This window comes from Narcine bancroftii, unplaced genomic scaffold (assembly GCF_036971445.1).
Source record: "Narcine bancroftii isolate sNarBan1 unplaced genomic scaffold, sNarBan1.hap1 Scaffold_111, whole genome shotgun sequence".
In the NCBI taxonomy this organism is placed as follows: Eukaryota; Metazoa; Chordata; class Chondrichthyes; order Torpediniformes; family Narcinidae; genus Narcine; species Narcine bancroftii.
In genome coordinates this window covers 1,227,146-1,233,145 of record NW_027211844.1, presented here as the reverse complement: position 1 = coordinate 1,233,145, position 6,000 = coordinate 1,227,146, and the positions used below count along the sequence as shown (strand labels likewise).

At 44.2% G+C, this 6,000-nt stretch overlaps 1 long non-coding RNA gene across 2 annotated transcripts in view; it reads right to left on the bottom strand.

Annotated features, from left to right (window-relative positions):
• Nucleotides 1–314: 314 nt before the first annotated feature.
• The window catches only part of LOC138750274 (uncharacterized), a 143,201-nt gene continuing 137,515 nt past the window's right edge, over nucleotides 315–6,000 (bottom strand). For both annotated transcript variants that reach the window (XR_011349222.1, XR_011349221.1), the window contains one exon: nucleotides 315–718. This is a non-coding gene — a long non-coding RNA (uncharacterized lncRNA). The remainder of the gene's footprint in view (nucleotides 719–6,000) is intronic.

The window sequence follows — 6,000 nt, the reverse complement described above, 5'->3', positions numbered from 1 at the left end:
ATTCTTCCCACCTTCCCCAAACCCGAACTCACACCCCACCCCTACGTCCTACTCCTACCCCCTTCCCCGAAACCTAACACAAGCCCACTTCCCCGAACTCTAAACCTAACCCTAAACCTCGACCTAACCCGAGCCCACATCTCCTAACCCTAAACCTAACTGTACCTCTACCTGTCCATGACCCTTATCTTAATTCTACCCACCTTCCCCAACCTTAAACTAAACCCTACCCCTATCCTCTACACCTACACCCTTCCCCTAACCCTAACCCATACACACACCCCCTACCACTACCCCATTACCTACCCCTACCCTCTCACTACCCACTTCTCCTACCCCCTTCCCCTATCCCTCCTTCCCCTGTTAGGGGTTGGAAGGGAAGGGGAGGGGAAGGGAAGGAGGGGAAAGGTAGGAGGCGAAGGGGAGGGGGAAAGGAGAGTGGAAGGGGAGGCGAAGGGAGGAGGGCTGAGTTTAGGGCATAGGTGTGAAGGTAGGTGAAGGGGAAGGTGAGCGGGAGGGGGTTGTAATGGAGGAGAGGTAGGGGAGAAATGGGAGGGGGACGTGCGTGAAGGAATATGGAAGAGGTGGGGAATGGAGTTGGCAGGGCCAGAGGGAGAAGGGGAGGGGTTCAGGCCATCATGATGTTGTCCGTCCTCTGTTCAGCTGGGATGCAATGTTCTTCTGGACTCGTGTCTTGTCTCTGAGATCGCTCCTTCTCCTGGGAAGAGAAATACGAGTGATAAAGATGCTGTCTCCGTGGCCTGATCATGATGACTTTGGAGGGCCCCAACTCTTCCCCCATCACCCCTCTCCCTACCCCTGCACACTAGGGCCTTTCCCTTCCTCTGCTTTACCTGAGGAAGTCTGTTATGGTGAAAACCACAATCTATATCTGCAGACCTCAGAGTACTGTGTCTCCATCAGTCAACACCCTGGTTCACCACGACATGGCAGCAAGATGCTGGACAAATCATGGATGGATCAGTCGAGTCCCGTCAGCTGACCCATCTGAACCTACCCCACAACAATATTACTCTTCCCACCCTCTCACCAGTACCTTCTGTTTTTCTTTTATTCCTGTCCCTATATTAAAATCTTTTTCATGCCTTTTGTGGACCAGCCTCCACTACTACCCCTGGCAATGCATTCCAGTCACCCACTACATTCTGTGTGAATAAAATATCCCCCTCACATCTTGTCTAATGTTCCCTCGTCTCACCTTATTTAGACGTCCACTGGTATTCTCGCCCCAGGAATGCACACAATATTCCAAGTGTGGTCTGACTAGAATTTTATACATCTGCAACATTACCTCTCAGTTCTTGAACTCAATTCCCTGACTCCTGAAGGCCAGCACACAATACACCATCTTAAACTCCTTCTCAATTTGTACAGCAGCCTTGAGTGATTTATGGAGCAGGATCTAAATATTTCTCTGTCCTGCACACTGTTCATAATCCTGCCATTAACCAAGTGCTCTGCGCTCACGATCTTGTAATCCGCATTCAATAAAAATATTGGACTATATGAAGCTAATTTTAATGGGTCTCCAACCTTCTTTGGAATAACTTTTATTCGTGCCCTTGAAAATGACTCTGGAAATAAACCTGTACCAGTTGCTTGTTTAAGTACATCTGTATTTACAGGATTCAACTCCATCTGTCAGTTCTCTGCAAACTGGATGACCTATGACAACCTTCTACACTGTCTACAACATCTCTACCTCTGTGTCATCCCCTGACGTACCCACCCTTCCACTCCCATCATCATTCATAAAAATCACAAAGAGCAGGGGTCCCAGAGCAGATCCCTTTCGAGCGCCACTAGTCATTGTTCCATCTACTACTACCCTCCCTTTACTGCAGACAAGCCAATTCTGAATCCACACAGCCAAGGCTCCATGGATCCCATGCCTCCTGACCTTCTGAATGAGGCCACTGTGACGACCTTGTCAAGCACCTTACTAAAATCCTCGTGCAGCACATACAGACCTTGACCTTCATCTATTTCCTTTGACACCTCCTCGAAATACTCAATTTGACTCGTGATGCAGGACCTGCTCCTCACAAAACTATCCATGAGTTTCCACAGCATGTTTGTGCATTGCCCTCGGCCCCAGCATCTGCAGACTTCCTGGCCAGTCCCTCCCTTACCCCTTCCCAGAGCTTCCGCATCCATTACAACATTAAGCATTGCTGCCCAGTACTGCCCAGTACAGACCTTTGTAAACGTTCTCCACAACCAACTAACCCTTACCCGTACCACACCCATAACTATGGGTGGATTAAATATCCAATTAACTTCTTTCTGAAATAATGCATCAGGAATTTGATGTTGATTCCAATTTTGAATAACTTTTCATAATTCTAGTTGAGCTCCTGTAAAGTTAGATCCATTATCAGAACATAATTATTTTACTTGACCACGTCTAGGAATAAAACGCCAAACAACATTAATAAAAAAGTCTGTATCAAACAATGACGCTACTTCAATATGAATTGCTCTCATAGTCAAACACGTGAAAATAACTCCAAATCGTTTTTCAACACTTCGTCCTCACTTTACTTGCAAAGGACCAAAATAATCAACTTCCATGGATGTAAATGGGAATTCATCAGGTGAAACTCTGTCCTGTGGTAAATCTGCCATTTGTTGTTGTCCAGGTTTTCATTCTCTCTGTTAGTCACAAAGAGATGAAACCTCATGATTTCATTATTAATATATTTAAGCACTGATGTTCTATCAGTCCAAAACACAGGATCTGCTAACTCCATCTGGAATTCTCTTCTTAACATAGCGTCCATTTTGCTCGCCATAATAGCAGCAGTCAATTCCATTCAAGGTCTGGTGACTGACTTTAATCGAGCCACTCTGGCTTTTCCCAATACAAATCCACTATCTACTCGCACTTGGTTACTTCACAGGACTCAGTAACTGACAGGATCAAAACCAACTTCACTTACATCAGAAAAATGGTGTAACTGACCAAATGTGGCCACTCCAAAGTCTGTTGACGTCAAAACTTCCAAGTGTATGAAGTCGCTCAATCTAATTTTTCCAATCTTGTGCAATGGATTCTGGATTAGTTTCATCCCATCCAAATTTTCTTCTGCACAAAACTGGTATTTGGCCGGGCTGATCATTAGGCTGAATTCGGCCAGTCGGGAGAAGAGGGTGTGCAGGTGAGACTTGTGTTGTGCCCAGTCTCTGCTGGCGACAAGAATGTCATCCAGATAAATGAACACGAAATTCAAATCCCTGCGCACCGTATCCATGAGGTTCTTGAGCCTGAAAGGCATGCATAAAAATTCGAACAAGACGAAGGGGGTGATGATGGCCATTTTGGGGATGTCGTCGGGGTGCAATGGGATTTGATGATACACGCACACCAGATCGATCTTGGAGAATACTCTCACACCATGCAGATTGGCCATAAAGTCCTGAATGTGAGGGATGAGGCAACGGTCAGGTAATGCCGTGTCATTAAGCCGTCGATAATCTCCGCACGGGCGCCAGCCATCGGAGGCTTTTGGGACCAGGTGGAGCGGCGAGGCCCAAGGACTGTCGGAGCGATGAATGATCGCCAGTTCCTGCAGATGCGAGAACTCCTCTTTTGCTATCTGGAGCTTATCCAGCGGGTTTAACAGTAATGTACGATAAACTGTGACACCAGGTTCACGGTTGGGAGAATATTTAATGGTGATATACAGTAGACTTCGGCAGATACTGTGACACAAAGTTTTCAGTAGTGAGAAGGTTTAACAGTAATGCATGATAAGCTGTGGCAGATACTATGGTACCAGGTACACAGTTGGAAGAAGGTTTTACGGTGATGTAATATTAACTGTGGCAGATAAAGTGACACCAGTTTCACATTGGGGAGAAGTTTATGGTGATGTACGGAAGACTGACGCAGATATGGTGACACCGCATTCACAACGAGGAGAAGGTATATCAGTGATGTACAATAAACTGTGGAATATACTGTGACTCCAAGTTTACAGCGGGGAGAAGGCTGAACTGTGATGTATGATAAATGGTGGCAAAAACAGTGAAAAATGGGTCAACGTGGGGAGAATGTTTAACGGTGATGTACAGTGAACTTTGGCAAATACTGTGACACTGTGTTCACAGTACTGAGAAGGTTTAACAGAGATGTATGGTAGAATAAGGCAGATTCTGTGACTCCAGGTTTACAGTGGTGAGAAAGTTTAAAAATGATGTACAATAACTGTGGCAGATACTGTGAATCCTGGTTCACAGTGGGGAGGAAGTTAATGGTGATGTACAGGAGACTACGTAGATACGTTGATACTGGGCTCACAGTGGGAAAAAATGCTTTATTGGTGTTGTATGGGAAACTGAGACAGTTACTGTTTTTCGGGTTCATAGTGGGGAAAATGTTTAACACAGCTGTACGATAACCTTTGGCGAATACAGTGACACCAGCTTCATATTGGGGAGAATTTTTCATGATGATGTACACTAAACTGTGGCAGATACAGTAACACCAGGCTCACATTGAGGAGAAGGTTTACTGGTGATATACGGTAGACTGGCAGGCTTTGTAGCACCGAGTTCACAGTAGTGAGAAGATATAATAGTGATGTACGATAAACTGTGGCAGATACAGTAAAACTGGTCTCACAATGGGGAGAAGGTTTAATGGTGATGTGTGGTAAACTTAGGCTGATACTTTAACACTAAGTAAACAGGGGGAGAAGGTTTAACGTTGATGAACGGTAGAGTGAGGAAGAAGCTGAGAGACAGCATTCACAGTAATGTGAAGGTTTAACAGTGATTTACTATAAACTATGTCAGATACTGTGACAAGATGGCGCAGAGGGTAGATGTGTGGTTCCACCCTTCCCCAGTTAGAATATTAAATGCTTGATTTTAAAAGTTGTAAAAGTGATTAAAAATACTGTTTATAGACTTTAGAATAGTGGAGGATCAAAATGATGTCCAGACCTGCAGCAGCACCGGAAGATGACCTATTGCTATGGAGGAAGAAGATGCTCAACTTCATTAGAATTTGAAGAACTGGGGACTGCGGCAAAAGAAGGTCGGTCTCAAAGGGAGGTGATGGATCCTGGACTGGATTCTGTGTTTCCAATTCTGGAAGGGATTGCTCAGCTCATGGAAGATATGTCAAATATGTCAATGCAGATGACTCATCAGATTTTCGGAAATGAAAACTCAAATGAACACTGTGTGTGAAGAAATAACTTTTATGAAGCAAGATATTAATGTAGTTAAGAATGATGTTACGAGATGGACACGATCAGTGGATACTGTGCAAGATCATTATAAAAAGATTGAGGAGGCTTTCTTGAATGCAAGAGTCAAGTGGAGCGTAATAGAGAAAAAAATGGAAAAAGTGGAAGATCCTTTTGTAGATTGTGGGATTCAGAAGAAGGAATTATTGAAGAAGTTTGACTCATTAGAAAACCAAAGTCGTAGAAATAATGTTAAGATAGTAGGTCTTCCGGAAGATATGGAAGGTTCGGATCCGGTGAAGGTTTTGAAGAAATGGATCCCAGAAGTGTAGGGCAGGTAATTCGTTCCGGATGGACTGGAATTAGATCGACCGAACAGAGTGTTAAGGAAGAAACCGTTTCCAGGCCAATTACCACAAGCAGTTTAGATTCGCTGTTTTAAATATCAAGACAGAGAGATGATCCTCCGATTGGCGGTGCAGAAAACACGGCAAAATCAGGCTCCACTGATGGTTCAAAATAATAGGGTTTTTTTTAATGCAGATCTGAGTCAAGAAATTATCAGAAGAGACCGAGAATTTAATTCAGCCTAAGAAGTATTGTGGCGAAAGGGATATAAATTTGCTTTTCGTTATGCGGCTGTATTGAACGATTTTTATGGGAATTTTCAATCTCAGTTTTTTGAAAATGACCAAGATGCTTTAATATTTGCTAATTCATTGCCAGATGTTCGAGGAAATGGGTGATCGTCACCATTGTCACCGAAGGGAAGGGTCAATGG